At 36.7% G+C, this 17,848-nt stretch overlaps 1 long non-coding RNA gene across 1 annotated transcript; it reads left to right on the plus strand.

The window, feature by feature from the left end:
* The first annotated feature begins 822 nt into the window (after nucleotides 1-822).
* Nucleotides 823-13,161, plus strand: LOC125799060 (uncharacterized). The gene is made up of 2 exons (XR_007437882.1): nucleotides 823-5,208; nucleotides 5,296-13,161. It is a non-coding gene; the product is annotated as an uncharacterized LOC125799060 (long non-coding RNA).
* The last annotated feature ends 4,687 nt before the right edge of the window (nucleotides 13,162-17,848 follow it).

A 17,848-nucleotide genomic window follows, 5' to 3' on the forward strand; every position in this document is an offset into this window, starting at 1 on the left:
CGGCGCAGTGAGGTCCTGAAGGAGCACTTTCGCACTCTTCTGGACACCGCTCGCAGACTGACCCGCGCCCGCCTCCTCATCTCTGGTCCGATGCCCACCTACCGCCGCGGGAGCCAGCCGTTCAGCCGCCTCTACGCTCTCCACTGCTGGCTGCAGGACTGGTGCTCTGCTAGTGGAGTCGGCTACGTGGACAACTGGGAGAGTTTTCGGGAACGTCCAGCCCTCTTCCACCGAGACGGGCTTCACCCCAGCCGCCTGGGATCCACCGTCCTCTCTGGTAACATTGAGGCGGTGCTACGCCGGGACTGACTGGTCCCTCTAACCAGTCATACCGGCCAGGTTAGTGGTCTAAGTAATGAGCAGTTTAGTTATATACATTGTTCTAATGATTTATCTTGCCACTTGCCTGTTCATAAGGCCGTGAGTTTTAATTATGTGCCTTTTTCTGATACAAGTACGTTTATACCGTTTAGGATTGAGACTGTGTCTGTCCCCCGTGTCGCTCGAAACCGAAAAACTCAGAAAATCTGTTTTAATAATCTTATTAAAATTAAAACAACAGCATCCGTCTCTCAGAGTACCAGCAGCGTCCGTATGAAACCAGGGCTATTAAATATAAGATCGCTAGCACCAAAATCAGTTATTGTTAATGATATTATTACTGATAATCACCTTACTGCACTATGTCTGTGTGAAACCTGGGTTAAACCTGATGAATATATCGCTTTAAATGAGTCTACCCCCCCAGGTTTTAGCTGTTTTAGTCACCCACGCAGCTCTCGTCGTGGCGGTGGTGTTGCCACAATTTATGATTCAAATGTTAGGTATAACTCAAAACTCACAAGTGGATACTATGTCGTTTGAAGTTCTTAGCCTTAAAGTAGCAGGCCCATCTCCTGCTTCCAAAACGCAGCATTCGTTTCTGCTGGTAACACTGTATCGTCCTCCTGGACCCTACTCAAATTTTATTAGTGAATTTGCTGACTTTCTAGTAGCAGTAACTCTTCTTTCTGATAAGGTCGTAATTGTTGGAGACTTTAATATCCATTTTGAAAAGGATCAAGATCCACTAAAAATTGCTTTTAAATCAGTTTTAGATGCTCTAGGTTTTAAACAAAATGTAATTGGCCCCACTCACCGATGTAGTCATACATTAGACTTAGTTTTGACACTGGGTATTGAGGCTGAGAATATAGTTACTCTTTCTCAACATGACTCAATATCCGATCACTATTTAATTATGTTTGAAATAGTTTTGAATCAAAATATCCTCCTCCCACCCCGCTATATCAGCAAGCGTAAAGTAACAACATCAATTGCTAATGAATTTGTAAATAATCTCCCCGACTTAACCATCTCCCTTCCGTCCTATGAGCATGATCTCGAGCACAAAACAGAAAATCTACAAACTGTGCTCCGCTCTAACCTTGACCGCGTTGCGCCAACAAAAATAAAACAAATCAGGGATAAAAAGCTAGCACCGTGGTATAATGACCACACACGTACACTAAAACAAACCGCTCGTAACTTTGAACGTAAATGGCGACACACAAAACTAGAATTTTTCTGGCTAGCAGAAGTATATTTCATCGCTTATTGAGAAAAATAGAGACAACCCTAGATTCCTTTTCACTACTGTGGCTAAACTCACCGGCAGTCAAAGCTCCGTTATCCCTGTCGACATTAATAGTAATGATTTCATGAAGTTCTTTGATGAAAAAATGAATAGCATTAGACAAAAAAATCAGTATCACTCCCAAAATTTACTTATAGATATCGATGAATGCTGCTCCAGCTCTGAGACACACCTAGAGTGTTTCAGCCCGGTTACAGAAAAAGATTTATTTAGTGTAATTAACTCATCAAAATCAACATCATGTATATTAGATCCAGTACCCACACAATTATTAAAACAGGCACTGCCAAAGGTGGGAAAATCATTACTAGAAATAGTAAATTCATCCCTTAGCATGGGCTACGTACCTAATTTTCTTAAATTGGCGGTCATTAAGCCCATTATCAAAAAGCCAAATCGGGACCCCCGCGAGCTTGCTAATTATAGAACAATTTCTAATCTTTCCTTTATAGCCAAAATCCTAGAAAAAATTGTGTTTAACCAGTTGCGCTTGTATCTACAACGTAATAGTATGCATGAGGTTTTTCAATTTCAATCAAAACCATAGTACTGAAACAGCTTTACTTAGAGTAACTAATGATTTACTTTCAGCTCTTGATAGGGGCAGTAATGCCATCCTTGTACTGCTAGATCTGAGTGCTGCCTTTGACACCATAGATCACGCTATTCTACTTGATAGGTTAGAAAATCTTATAGGAATTAAAGGATCAGCCCTCACCTGGTTCAGATCTTATCTGAGAGATCGATTCCAGTGTGTTTATTTAAATAACGAATGCTCTTATCAGGCTAGAGTAAAATATGGTGTCCCTCAAGGATCAATACTAGGTCCATTACTCTTTACTCTTTATATGCTACCACTGGGTAAAATTATCCGTAGGCATGGTATTAACTTCCACTGCTATGCTGATGACACGCAACTTTACATATCTGCTAAACCCAACGAGGAGCTCTGTATAAATCAAATAACAGACTGTATTAAAGAGATTAAAAATTGGATGACACACAACTTTCTCTTACTTAATTCTGACAAAACTGAGGTCCTTCTATTAGGTCCTAATATTGATAAAAACATAAATGTTAATACTGTAGACATAGACGGTCACTTAATTATACCTGGGAAAACTGTGAGAAACCTTGGGGTCATCTTTGACCCAATTCTTTCATTTGATGCTCACATATGTAGCATAGTCAAAATTGCATTCTTCCATTTAAGAAATATAGCCAAAATCCGCAGCATACTCTCTCTGGAAGATGCTGAGAAGCTGGTACATGCATTCATAACCTCCAGGCTGGACTACTGCAACACGTTGTTGGCTGGAAGTCCACATAATTTACTCCATAAACTCTAGTTCAGAATGCAGCCGCAAGAGTGCTTACCAGAGCTAGAAAGTTCGATCACATTACACCTATTCTTTCATCCCTACACTGGCTACCTGTTAAATTTCGTATAGATTATAAAATACTTCTCCTGACGTATAAATCCCTCAATGGTCTGGCCCCGCATTATCTACAGGAACTCCTTACTCCTTACAATCCGCCACGTTCACTCCGCTCCCAAGACGCTGGCCTGTTATTAGTCCCGCGTATTAGAAAAAACTATGCAGGAGGAAGAGCGTTCTTTTATAAAGCTCCCCAACTTTGGAATAACCTCCCTATTGATATACGGGACTCAGACACACTCTCAATCTTTAAGACTAGACTCAAAACATTTCTATTTGCTCAAGCTTTTGAGTAATGTCTCATTACAATTTTCTTCCTCTTACAGCTTATCTAGCAAGTTTAAACCCTGTCCTAATCATCTGCTTTCTCTTTCTCTCCCCATGTCCTGAGCTGCTGCTGCCAAGTGCCCATCACATTCCAGCAGAGTTTTATAAAACCATTCTAACCCCTTTTTTCTTCCCTCCCCTCTCTGTTCTCTCTCTCTATCTTTCTCACATGTGCTGAGACGCCTGGCCGGCCGGTCTTCCTGGATGCGTCCGTCTGTGGTTCCAGCTTTCAGGAATCAGCCCTGTCCTTCTACTCAGAATTATTACACAGCCCTTCTAACTTCTGCTTTTTTTTTCTCTTCCTCTCCTTTCTGTTTTCTCTATCTATCTCTTTTACATGTATGGAGATGCTGTTCCTGATGTTCCCAGCCTGGCTCTCCACTGCCCGCTGTGTTGTACTCCAGCTCTGCAACCCTGCACTGATTAACATTAACACACTCAGTATCTGTTTCTGTATTAGCCATAGCTCTATAGTTTGTGCCCATCACATTCTTATATTCATAAATTAGTACCTGTTATATTAGCCATAGTTCACATTAATTCTCTGTACTGTTTTTGTTCTGTTATTTGTTTGTTGTTTGTTTGTACTGAGCGGGTCAACCCGAGTAGGATGGGTTCCTCGGACTGAGTCTTGGTTCCTTCCAAGGTTTCTTCCTCTTAAAGGGAGTTTTTCCTTGCCACTGTGTCACCATAAAATTGGCATCTCTGTGGTGCTGCTCATAAGAGGCGTGGACCTGTTTTTCCTGTAAAGCGGCTTTGTGACAACCTTTGTTGTAAAAAGCGCTATATAAATAAAATTGAATTGAATTGAATAATATAAGCAGATACTGTTGCTGCTCTAGACATTTGGTATTATTAGTAGGCGCTGTAACTATTATGAACTTCTCCTAGTTGTATAAATAATAGTTCTGGTATGATACAGTGGTTGTAAGGATTTGTTCTTAATGCAGATGTAAATGATGACAATTCTAGCATTGGATAACAGGTGTGCCTTGCCAGGCAGGGGGCTGTATTCCCATAGATTAATGATTTGTTATTAATACAGAAAGAAATAATTGACAAAAGATCTGGTTAATATATTGGGCGTTTCATGTTGAAAGTTGCGGGCTTTAAGAAGCGTGACTGGGACCATATGGAAAACCTTCATTAGCGCGTGAGTGTTAGTTTAAAATAAATGAGTAGCTTAAAAGTGTGAACGGGGGTCCTTAGGTATAGTCGAAGGCGGACCGGGAGCGGTATCTCGTGGGTGGGCAGCGACCCACTGCTTGTGTGCATTGCTTATTCGTGTCTTGTCTGGGGTAAAAGAAAACAAATGAAAAGGGGTATACATAGCAGTATAAACTATAAGTTTGAGGGAAGTGAGTATGTGGCCAATAAGTGTGAGAGAGTATGCGTGTATGTGTGCTTATTCCAGGGACTGAGTGTGTCTGACTTTGTGATTGTGTATGTGCGACTGACAGAGAGACAAAGAAAAGGGTCTACGAGTGTCTGTTACAGGGATTAAAAGTGTACCTGTGAGTGTGAAAGTGTGCGTGTCCAGTTTTCCTGTGAGAGAAACAGAAAATGTGTATCTTGTGTGGCAGAGGTAAGAATGTGTGTGTGGCAGTGAGTGAGAAAGTGTATGGCAGCGAATTAGACAGTGTGTGTAAGACAGAAGTGTGTGCGTATGTGTTGGAGTGTGTGTGAAACTGTGTGTGAGCGGAGCTCCTGTGAGCAGTGTGATTGGTTGAGTGTACGAAATCTTGTGTGACAACGAAATAGGAATGGATGAGTCCCACTGCAGGGGAGGAGTCCAAGGTGAAGTAGGTGGAGTTGGTCCAGCCTATTGGTTTTAGACTGAGAGGTTGTTAACGCTTGTGAGACATCATAGAAAATAGAACATCAGTTCAGTAGGGAAATAGAGTAATACACAGTGAAAATGGGGGACAGAGGTGAACAGGGGGAAAAGGCTTTTGTATGGGTAGATAGATATATATAGATATAAGAAAATATAAGGATATAAAAAATCTAACTATACAAGGTAAAGATCTATCTGTAAACGGAGCGGTGCAGTAGATGTTATTAATGGTCATAAATAATTAAATAATTAACAGAGTAAAGTGCAATGACATCTATTACGACAGTGACTAATGTGAAATAGAAATATAATATAATATAAATATGCATACGTTATTAGACAGTTCTAAAATGAAAATGTGAAAATGTGAATACCCAATCATGAGTAAAGTATACTTTAATGTAAGCAAGGTTGGGGAAGTGTTAATATAAATAATTAAGTTGTTGAATAATGGTGGGTGACTGGATAGATAATTAGAGAATTTAGAGAATTTAATAAAAGGATTATGGGGTTGGTTAGCAACACAAATACAAAATAAAAAAAGAAAAGGGGGAGTCAGAATTGAGGGAAATAATTAGCTTAATTTTCGGTATTGGACTATATCTTGGGGGCCCTAACCTAACAGGGACATATGTCTAACTCTATATTCTATAAGCAAAGCTAATAATGAAAAAATGACTGTGTGTGGCTGTTTCGGAATCGTTTCCTATTGCAGAAATACTAAGCAATTTGGATTGGCCATTTTTACAATGCTTTGTCGAAACTCAGCAGTATATTTTTTCCCCATATAGTTCACTATTAATTACATTATATTATAATAATATTGTACAGAAGATGTATGCTAGAAATTCCAAAATATACTATGCCATGCAGTACTGCTGTATAAGATGTCCTCAGAGCAGGAAAAATAAACATGGTTTCTTGTTTGATTCTTAAATAATCAGTTCAATAAATAGAAAAATGCTACATAGTGAATAGTGAATGAGTCAATAAGTGAGCCATTCCAAACACAGCTTTTTCTATCAGGTGATTTAGTCAATTATCTTACTATTCGTTTCTTATTCAGACTGATCTCAGTTCAGTCCTAGCTGAAAGAGACTTATATAAGACAGATGTAATATCTAATTTCTCTATGATCTCATGGATATCCGTCTATGCTAATATTTTGATTATCTTAAGAGCGATAGTGGATTTCAGAAACCAGTGAGGAAAGACCTTATTTTTATTTTTTTATTATTATTTTTTAAAGGAAACGCAGTGTTGCATCTATTTCAAGCTACACGGAATTGGGTATCTTTCTGATAAGGGGACATAATCAAATATATTAAAAAATTGAGCTTTCTATTTTGCTTTCAATAAGCTTTACTTTCTGCAATGAAGAACTTGCTTTACTTTCTGCAATGAAGAACTTGCTTTACTTTCTTTCTGTATAGTATTAAATTAGACTAAAAAGAGATCTGGAAAACAGCATAAATAAAATTGCAAGCAATATAAAATTGTTTCATCTGCATAATGGTAAAGTTTGCAATCTGAGAAGCAGAGCCAGCACTATAATTTATGTATATATATATTAAATAAAACTGGACCAAAATTTAACCTTGTGGTACATCTGTGAGATACAGATGCCAAATCTGAATAATTCATTGACATGCACTCTTTTGGGTCTATTTCTGAGCAGTGGCATCAAAGCAAATAATTTAAGCTAAATTAAGTGGAAGAGAAGGGGTGATAATGATGGTAATAAATAAAATATGTATACAATAATAACAAATAATAAACCATGGGTACTTGGTGCCTTGCACAGGCTTTCACGGTAAACACCAGAGTGTGCGTTTATGACAGTGTGACATACCTGGGTTTGCGTTCCCTGGCTGTTCCCTGCGGGGGCACTACGGCGCTGAATGTTGATTAAACAGTGCTGCTACGCTGTGTGGTTCAGTGTGATAGGCTGGTTAGCCAAAGACGGGTAAGATCCCAACGTACTACAACGGGACAACCTAAGGCAGGCACAGTCTCGATCTGACCACCACATGCATTTTAACAGAAAACGGAGACAACATCGTGGAAGGGAAGCGCAGCCCAGGGGGAGAGTGAGTGGATGAATGAAGTGATGGGGTGTGTCAGTGGAGGCCTGGGCAGGGCAGACCGGCCCAATGGACAGTAAAGAGGGTGAAGCAATTTTGCGTTAAGTTCTCTGAAACAGAAATTCTGTTTCAGAAAAAGGGGGAGAGGTAAATAGATGATCATTATTACCACCATTATTTGACCAATAATTATTTTATACTTTTTATCTTTTTTAAACCTATTACCTTTTTCATCCCTCACCACTATTACTAAAATTTTTGACCAATCATTATTTTATAGATATAGAGCATTTTTTAAACTTTTAGCTTGTCTATCTTTTTAAAGTTTGGTTTTAAAACAACCTCTATGCAGATGAGCGATTACTTTCAGCAATATTGTAAAAGTTTTAGCTTTTAAGACAAACTCAATCCTAACTTTAAAATATGAAATGTAGACACAAAATTAAACTTTCACTATTCAACATGTAAGCCATTTTTTGAACAAGAGGAACAATGTGTGGGGCTTGATAAATTGTTTAAGGAGATAGATGTATTGTTGATAATTGTGAAAAGCAATCTGCTGTGCATTGCATATGCATAAATACATATTGAACATATTGATCAGTAAATGAAAAGCATTGTTTGAATTTTATTTGCTAAAATAACGTGGACAAAGCAAAGCATAACATCTGTGTTTATTAATATTGATAATATTATTGTTTGTAATGGAACGATTGATACAGAGAAAAATAATCACGTTCCACTTCTCCCAATTTTTAAAGTACTAAATAAAATCAACTAAATATAGAAATCAAGTCTTTATAAAATCTTGGGAATTGAAAAAGTCAGAAACATAATTTCTTAGTAAAATAGCACACCGCAGAAAATTAAAGTGGCAGGTAAAATAATATAGCCACAAGCGGTGATTCTAAAGTCCAAGCAAAAGTAACCCAAGAAAGCCCAATACATCAATATGGAACCATTCCTGAGACAGAAGCCACATTATGTGTAGTTTGTGCTGAGTTTAAAACTTTGGGCCCTGATATTCTATCAATCAGTGTGGGATGAATGGGAGAATAGAGCAGCTGGTCATTAAAACTTTGCATGGAGCAATAATAATAAACATGATTCAGATATATTTCCAAATGTTTGTTCCTTATTTATTATTTATATAGTATTATCAATACAATATAAGAAGATATGCAGGAAGCACTCAGTGGGAGGTTTAACAGCAGGTGCGTTTAAAGCAGCAGCTTTGGGCTGTGAAGCAGTAAAATATGGTCTGTACGATGATACTGCAGAGTTGAGGTGTGTTTTGGTAGTGTTTGTGAGAGTGGAAGTGTTTGAGTTTGTGAGTGTGTGCATGCACGAGAAATAGTGTGTGTCTAGTGGTAAACTGGGTGGTGAACATTAGTAGTGTTTGTAAGATCTAATTTGGATATAACAGAGCCACAGGGAAGCAGTTACACTAAAAGGAAAAGGAATGTGAACAAAAGGAGGCTAAAAGCCAGTAATTAATGGTGATGATAATTAAATGTTGCAATTTAAAATTGAAAATTCCTAAAAGTTAGGGATTTAAAGAAATGACTAAATGCTACAGATTTAAAGCACTTTTGACAGTAAAGATCATGATTGAGTATAACTGAAAATCAGGACAACTGAAGAAGGTTAGAAAACAAAATTGGGCTTAAATCTGTGCACAGACAAAATTTAAATATGAAATAATTAACTTCCAAGGGGAAATTAGAGCTCAAGTTAAGTGTGATAAATGTATTTTAACCATGTACTTTAACTTACAGGAAGGAGACACGGAGGACGTCTTAAAAGACTTCCAAAATGAATAGTGAACCTTAAACATGATTATAACGAATACAAAAGTTTCGTTTCAGATCTGTTTACACAGGGGGAGAAGGAGAACGTGGTGCAAAGGTGGACCAGTCCAGACACAAAGTCAGGGCTCCTCCGCCACTACGCACGAAAGGGGAACGAGCATGGCTGGATTGAGCCTTTCCAGGTGACTGAGAGAACAACGTACGCAGATCAACTGATAGGCGAGGGTTCTACAGCTGTGCAGCAACAGAGATCGCTCACAGAGCAGCAGGAGGAGACGAGACAGCTGAGAAGTCTGACCCTGCAGCAGCAGCAGCAGGAAGGAGGGGCAGCAGAACCCCCGCAGCACGGGCCTGGCCTGGCCACAGCAGAGAAAAGATTTCTCAGAGCACAGCAGCAGACAGCACACAGCCTGGCTGTGACCAAGTAGAGGAATTGAGGGAGTGACTCATTCAACAACGTTTCGATTGCGTCAAAGTACACTACATACAGAGACTCTTAACACATCTCATTAAAAACACACATAGTCTTATCACACATCAACTCATACTTTTCATTCACTGATACTGCAGACATCAAGAGCCAGAATAAAGCTCTTCGTACGTGGGGCTGAGGTAGTCTACCTTCCTAACCCTGAAACAAGAAGAAAGAAGAAACGAACAACACGCATTGCAACTTTAACATTTACACATATAGGGTTATAAACTGTGATTTGCTAAATTAGGGGGGGGGAACACATTATTTTTCTTTACAGGTTGTCCTGGACATTGTTTTCCCTTACAGGTTGCCTTGGAATCTTGCAAAAACGAAATTGTAAAAAAAAAAAAAAATATATATATATATATACACTCTGTAACCTTAACACTTACACATATAGAGCTATAGATAACAAGTTTACTAAATAGTGGAAAACTTAGAGGGAAAACACATTTATGGTTTAATAATGGCTTGGTACGGAAAAAGAGGGTGGGACAGGTCAAAGTACGGACACTATAACGAACCAGGATTTCCTCTGGTTATTCCAATATGGCTCCAGATAATAATAACAGTTGCCCTCATGGGTATAATGATAATAACACTGACCATTGTCTCAAAACAAGAACAACTAACAACGGTAGAGGGAACAATTGTAAACACATCAGCAACCGTACACCCGACAAACGCAACAACTACAGACCAGCCCACACAGCTTAATAGAACCAAACGATCAACCATCATTCAGCCTAACTCAAAATGCATCAGGCGCTGGGGAGGTATAGAATTAGACTATTATTGGGGTGAGATGACCATATGGACAGTGAACTTATGCGACGTGGTTACTTGTGGTAAGCAGGGGTCCAAGGGGGAAGCAGTGTACTTGTGTTGGTCCCGTGATGATAATCTTAAGTGTAACCATAAGGGTGATTCTCACGAAGACCTTCACATTAACATAAAAAAGTTTTTCACCTCATTGCAGCATTTTTATTTTATTTTTTTCTCAAGTTGAGAAGCTAAAATAGAATGTGTATTTTACTATATTGTTTATTTTTTCATATATATTTTTTTTAAAATAGAATTTTATTATCATTTGAATCTTATATGATCCAGAATAATTCTCATTACCGTTACAGTAAATGACGAAGCTAGATCAACGGTTCAAAACATTTTTTGATGATTAATTTCATATTTCCACAACAAATCCCATCAACTTAACAGCACAGTCCTTGACAATTACTTTGATCTTTTTTATTTATTTATTTATAGTTAAGCAACTCTCATTACCGATACAACATTTGTAAAATATCTTTTAATTTTTTTTTTTTTTTTTAAATTAATGGAAATTATTTTAGAATATGTTTGATCAAAAACTCATGTGGACAACAGGTGAGGGGTATACTATAGTAAAATGAAGAAAAGTTATTATAAGATGTGAAACATTTAAAAAAAATTAACATTTTAGATCCATAACGGTAATGAGAACAAAAGTAAACGGTAATGAGATGCTCTTAGCTAATTTCACAAATAACTTAAAATGCTAATATGCTAACAACCTATAACTTTGCCAGCTGTCAAAGCCTTATATTGTGATAATATTCATGAAATAATTTATTTTTATATTTTTAAAAGTAATGAGTATTAAACCATAACGGTAATGATAATACACAGTGTAACTGAGGACAGTTTTAGCAATATTAACACAGATTTCTCAAAGGGAGAGAATAGTGACCAACTGACCTTATCTCCATTTTGAAGCTTGTCTCTGAAGTGATGCATCATGGGATAGCTGATCAATTTAAAGGCACAGTGTAATTTTTTTAGGGGGGTAAAATCATGAAACGGTAATGAGAAAAAATTGTTCGGACACAGTTATTTTGTTTAAAATCAAGTACATTTTTTTTTGTTCAACACAAAAAATATTTATATTATGTATAAATGTTGATACTTTAAATGACTTTAATCTATTTTATTGATTCGATATGCTTAGTACTTTTAATATGGTTTAACTTAAAATTAGAAAGAAGGGGTACGGACACATAACGGTAATGAGAATTTCCATATATTTTTTATTTAATTTATATAAAAATAATTTTCTATGATGATGAAAACAATTGATCCATACAGTACTACCTATTTGCTTTACACACAATATCAGAGTTTTTGTGAATTAAGTACTGATTTTAAAAAATTGTCATGGACATGTTCCCTGCAGCTTCATGAGAATCACCCATAACACCGACCAAGCAGCTTATAAAGCCAGACCTTGTAACAAGTGGGAACACGTAATTAGGTCGACACATGTCAATTGGGATTGGCCTATACTGGAGTGTGAGGAAGAGCAAGAGGAAATGCTGTAGACCAACCAGTCTTGGGGATGACTTTAAGGCAATGATGTCACTTCCTCCTTTGATAGAGTTCGAATTATTAGCCGCCTGGTGGCAGAGGGGCTGTGGGAGAATTTTTCCTGTCAAAATTGGTTGGAAGGCTGCCAGAACAGGTTTTCGCTCCCACCATTAGTAAAATGTTCACACACATGTTTGTCAAGTGTTGAACATATGTAAATACATATTTGGAGGAATTACGATGTGTTGACGTATCTGGTTGATACGTCAAAAGGGAGAATTGAAGAGTAACTGTTTATTTTACCTTAAGTGTATCGACAAATATCTTTCAATTATGATTACTTATCTTAGTATCTGTATTTACATAATCATTGTGTGAAACCTTGTATTCTATATGCATAACCAATACTCACATTGTATTTGATCATTTGTATTACTCACAGTGTATTTTACACGCATTTATATAGAAGATTAACCAATACTCACAATATATATTATTTACACATATAGATAAACATTGTTTAATCAGGCATGTGACTAACACATTTATTATGACAAATTAACCCACATGATACATAAGACGTATATTAACACATAAGACCTATTATATGGCGGACTAACCACGCGCTGCTAACACAGTAACATATGACATATAGAGCCCATTGTGGGACGCATACAGCTTATGCTTGAAGCATTTTGCTCAACTGCATGTTTCTGACTAACGGCCATCAATCATCCGCTAGTACACTCTGTACGAACTGAATTGATACAAAGGAGGCTTCGGGACGAACAGTGTGGCCTTTCTCTCTGTGCGCGCAAAGTCCTTCACCTACCAAAGCGGGAGGACGCGCGCACATAGGGAGGGCGGCACTGTCTAATTTACTGAAACAATATCACACTGTCTGACTGGACCCAGTCAATTCTTGAAACAATACCACACTGTCCGGCTGGATACAGTCAAGGCCAAACACTGATGGTCCGGTCAGACACGTGAAATGGATTACTAACACGTGAAATTACGCATGCTAACATGAGATGATTTTAGCAACGCCTCATCAGCAGGTTTCACGTCATTTGGGGTATAAACATGGAGTCAGATCAGAGGGGGGTCAGAACTTATGCGGGGACGGCTGTTAGACGGTCTTTCATGTGTGGGTTCTCCTGAATATTCAGCACTTTGTAATAAATGCTTGGTTTGCTTTCAACTTCACTCCACTGTCTGACTCTCTCTATCAAACGAACACGCAGGGGAGTTGTACCCCGGTCGAGAGGTGGGTGTTGACCCACCTTTAATTTTCTTTTCTACAACACCAGTGACACACTCCGAGGAGCCTGGAGGAACTTCTATGGTGCAGAAAGGAGCTCCTGAAGATCTGGCCTCTCAAATGCAGAAACAATGCTTAGAGGATTCCTCTTTGCGACGGTCATCACGTACCCGAATGGCCCCATCTTATCTGAGAGACTTTGTTAGATAGAAGTGAGATCGCAACTACAGAGCAAGAATGCCCTCTGATGTCACTGGAAGGATGGTAGTCCACCCACCTTCCTAGCTTGTTGAAGTTTAAAATGGAAGCTATAGAAAAAAAATTGATAATGTTTTTGCTATTGGTAATGTTGTTACAGGTTAATCATTTTAAATATTTGACAGGTGGGGGAGATGTGGTATATGTAGAAAGGTTATGTAATTGTTGCTTCAACCACTAGGTGGCACTGTATATTTCAAGTTACCCTGAAGTACAACTAGGCAGGGGACAGCAGAGAAAATCCTATTGAAGACAGGATGTCTGTCATTTCTGATCTGTAAGAGAATTCTGTAAATAAACAGTCAGTACCTTCATCTGAGTTTTCATTCACTGTTATAAGAAGACGTTATAACAATAAGATACTCAGATTTTTAATTAGTTAAGTTAGCATGGTCTATCTGGATATATAAGATATTGATATATAATATATTCAGATTTTTAATTAGTTAGGTTAGCATGGTCTATCTGGATATATAAGATATTCAGATTTTTAATTAGTTAGGTTGGCATGGTCTATCTGGATATATAAGATATTGATATATTAGATATTTAATTAGTTAGTTTAGCATGGTCTATCTGGATATATAAGATATTGATATATTAGATATTTAATTAGTTAGTTTAGCATGGTCTATCTGGATATATAAGATATTCAGATTTTTAATTAGTTAGGTCAGCATGGTCTATCTGGATATATAAGATATTGATATATAAGAAATTAGATATTTAATCGGTTAGTTTAGCATGGTCTATCTGGATATATAATATATTCAGATATTAGATATTTAATCAGTTAGGTCAGCATGGTCTATCTGGATATATAAGATATTCAGATATTAGATATTTAATCAGTTAGGTCAGCATGGTCTATCTGGATATATAAGATATTGATATATAAGATATAAGATATTTAATTAGTTAGGTTAGCATGGTCTATCTGGATACATAAGATATTGATATATAAGATATTAGATATTTAATTAGTTAGGTCAGTATGGTCTATCTGGATACATAAGATATTGATATATAAGATATTAGATATTTAATTAGTTAGGTTAGCATGGTCTATCTGGATATATAATATATTCAGATATTAGATATTTAATTAGTTAGGTCAGCATGGTCTATCTGGATATATAAGATATTGATATATTAGATATTTAATTAGTTAGTTTAGCATGGTCTATCTGGATATATAAGATATTGATATATAAGATATTAGATATTTAATTAGTTAGGTCAGCATGGTCTATCTGGATATATAATATATTCAGATATTAGATATTTAATTAGTTAGGTTAGCATGGTCTATCTGTATACATAAGACATTAAGATATTCAGATTTTTAATTAGTTAGGTTAGCATGGTCTATCTGGATATATAAGATATTGATATATGATATTTAATTAGTTCGTTTTGCATGGTCTATCTGGATATATAAGATATTGATATATAAGACATTAGATATTTAATTAGTTTGGTCAGCATGGTCTGTCTGGATATATAATATATTCAGATATTAGATATTTAATTAGTTAGGTCAGCATGGTCTATCTGGATATATAATATATTCAGATATTAGATATTTAATTAGTTAGGTCAGCATGGTCTATCTGGATATATAATATATTCAGATATTAGATATTTAATTAGTTAGGTTAGCATGGTCTATCTGTATATATAAGATATTCAGACATAATAATGCCAGTAGCTATATTCGCGTTGTCTTAGCATCGATTTAGTTCCCTAAATATGTTTATTAAGAGGGGGTTAATTCACTAAAATGCTTCAATGCACATGTTAGTTTGATCGTGATGTCCAGATAATACACAGTCAGGTTTTTTTAAGCGTACTAACCTGTAAAAGTGGATCACAGATGGTGTATCCTACTCCAGCTTCACTGTGCTGATAGTATTTGCTGCTAACTTCCAGGAACTATTTACAGGCTCCACAGTTAACTCGACAGTGTCAGCAGCAGGGAGAAAGAGGAGAAAACATATATTTCTCCTTTGACGTCGCGGAAAACAAGACAACGTGTAAACCGTGTGGGGCGACTCCATCTCCAGTAAAACACCACTAATCTTTCAGCTTCTGCAGACAAGAGTCCCAAAGATCTCCATGGGGAGATCAGCATTTTAATGCTAAAGTTATTTCATGAGCTGATGGTGTTTAACTCGGCTGTGTACTAAAAGACTGTTTTGTAAAGTTAATGTTACTGATACAGAACTCTCTCATTAATACGAGAACATCTGTGGGAAACATATAACTTAGCTAGTGTTGAAGCAGGAAGAACCCAAAAGTCTGTGTAAAGTTTTTTACAGCACTTTCTCATAAGTTTCTCACTTAAACTCATGAAGTCTCTCAGTACATCCTGAGAGCATCTCTACAGGACAGTGTAAAGGGTAGAATGTGTGTTTTTGAGCTCATTTATAGACTGTAGCTACAGTAGGTGTGCTGGGTTAGTGCTGAAGATAACTAGATCCTTTAAAAGCTGTGTTTTTGCGTCTACAGCTCTGTTCAAACTATAATTTAACCATTCGAATGATTTCTAGAACAAAGTTTTAAATGTAAATTATTTAAAGTCACATACCTACAATAATAATATACATTAAATCATGTATAAATATAAATATATTTCACATTCAAACATTAACAATATTACACAACTGGTTAATAAATGTTTAATTCTTTATAAGTGTATGGTTAATAATTCAAGGGAATTGGAAAATGGAAAAGCATTTACATTTACACCCTTTACATTTTAGTCGACTAAAATTACAGTCAATTTAGTCGACTAAAATGTAAATGCTTTTCCATCAATTCCCTTGAATTATTAACCATAAACCTATAAATAATTAAACATATGTTCTTATGATATTTAGTAGACTAAAACTAAAAACATATCAGAGGACTAAATTATGACTAAAACTAAATGCTATTTTCGTCACAAGACTATGACTAAAACTAAATCAAAATTTGTTGTCAAAATTTACACTGGGTGTAGCTATTCCTATACATAAAGCAATAATACCATTCAGTGCTTCTGATATTATAATAATATTATATTATATTATATTAACCGATGGAGCTGTGAGCATCACATCAGCGTCGTAAATAGAGCTCAACCCCCCTCCGTTTCCTAACTCTTTCTCTTAAAAAAGGCTCGCCACATACTGTAAGCAATTGTACAAAAAAAGACCTAGGCCATAGACTGCTAAACAGTCACCTACTAGTCTAACAACAACGCGGTCCAAATATTTCCACCAGGTCTCTTGATTTTCACTCGCCCCCACCGGCCTTGAGCTACTAGGGTCCACCCGCTCACGCTCAGGAATCACCATATTCCAGCTATAATTACAATCTCCGCCCGCGAACAAGCGCGTGAATGATTTTCAGCCTGTTATATTTATAGACGTTGGCGAGTATGACGTCACAGAGTTATTCTGCCCATCCTATGAAAGATTGACATATGCTCCGCCCTTTACTGTGGCTCCGGGCTGCTGCGTTACCCGTCTATGACGTCATAGATTTGTACTGATCTATGGCGTCACTGAAGCAGTACATTTTCAATTGGTGTTAATCCAGCATTTCCTGCTATCAGTCCAAATCAATACTTGCTATCAGTTTAATAACATCTTTAGATGACATGCATATAATTACCATATATGTACAATAAAACACAGACACAATAGACATATGCAAGACGGAAGACAATAGTGCAATATTGATGGTGATTGAGATGGAATGACAGTATAAATAGAACCCGTATTACAGTAGTGCAAATATGGTATATAGCTTAAGGCTGGTAAAGTGAATGAGTGCCTAAAGTTCTTAAAGTTCACAGTTCTTGGGGAATTAAAGTGTGTATGACAGTGCAAGTATAGCAGTAGTGCAGGTATTGGTGTATAGTGCAGGTCCGTTTGGAGAAGTTCCAGTACTGTGTGTATTAGTCTAGTCTGTTAGCATAACAAGACATTACCCAAAAGCTGAAAAACAAATACTAGTAAATTACCAGTAGGCGGGGCTACAACTACAGACACTCCTTCAATATATTACAACCCTGAAAAATGAAAGTGAATCTGCCTCTTTTACTTCTGATTATTTTTTCAAAATTCTGTTTTATTTTTTCAAAATTCTGTTTGTTTCCTCATTTTTGGGGGAATTTTTTGTTATTTTTGTTGTAACCTGCAAAATTTGGTTTAGCCTTGTCACTATAATTACGTTATCAAATTATCACAATTATTTAAGGACATAACCTCAACATTTTTTGATGACTTCAGTACTGCCCGTTGTGTTAACTTGTGTGATAAGGGCCATTAATGTGAATAAAACTGGCATGTTAACTTTGTGTAAAAACAGTGTTTATATTTGATT

This window comes from Astyanax mexicanus, chromosome 2 (assembly GCF_023375975.1).
Source record: "Astyanax mexicanus isolate ESR-SI-001 chromosome 2, AstMex3_surface, whole genome shotgun sequence".
Classification (NCBI taxonomy): domain Eukaryota; kingdom Metazoa; phylum Chordata; class Actinopteri; order Characiformes; family Acestrorhamphidae; genus Astyanax; species Astyanax mexicanus.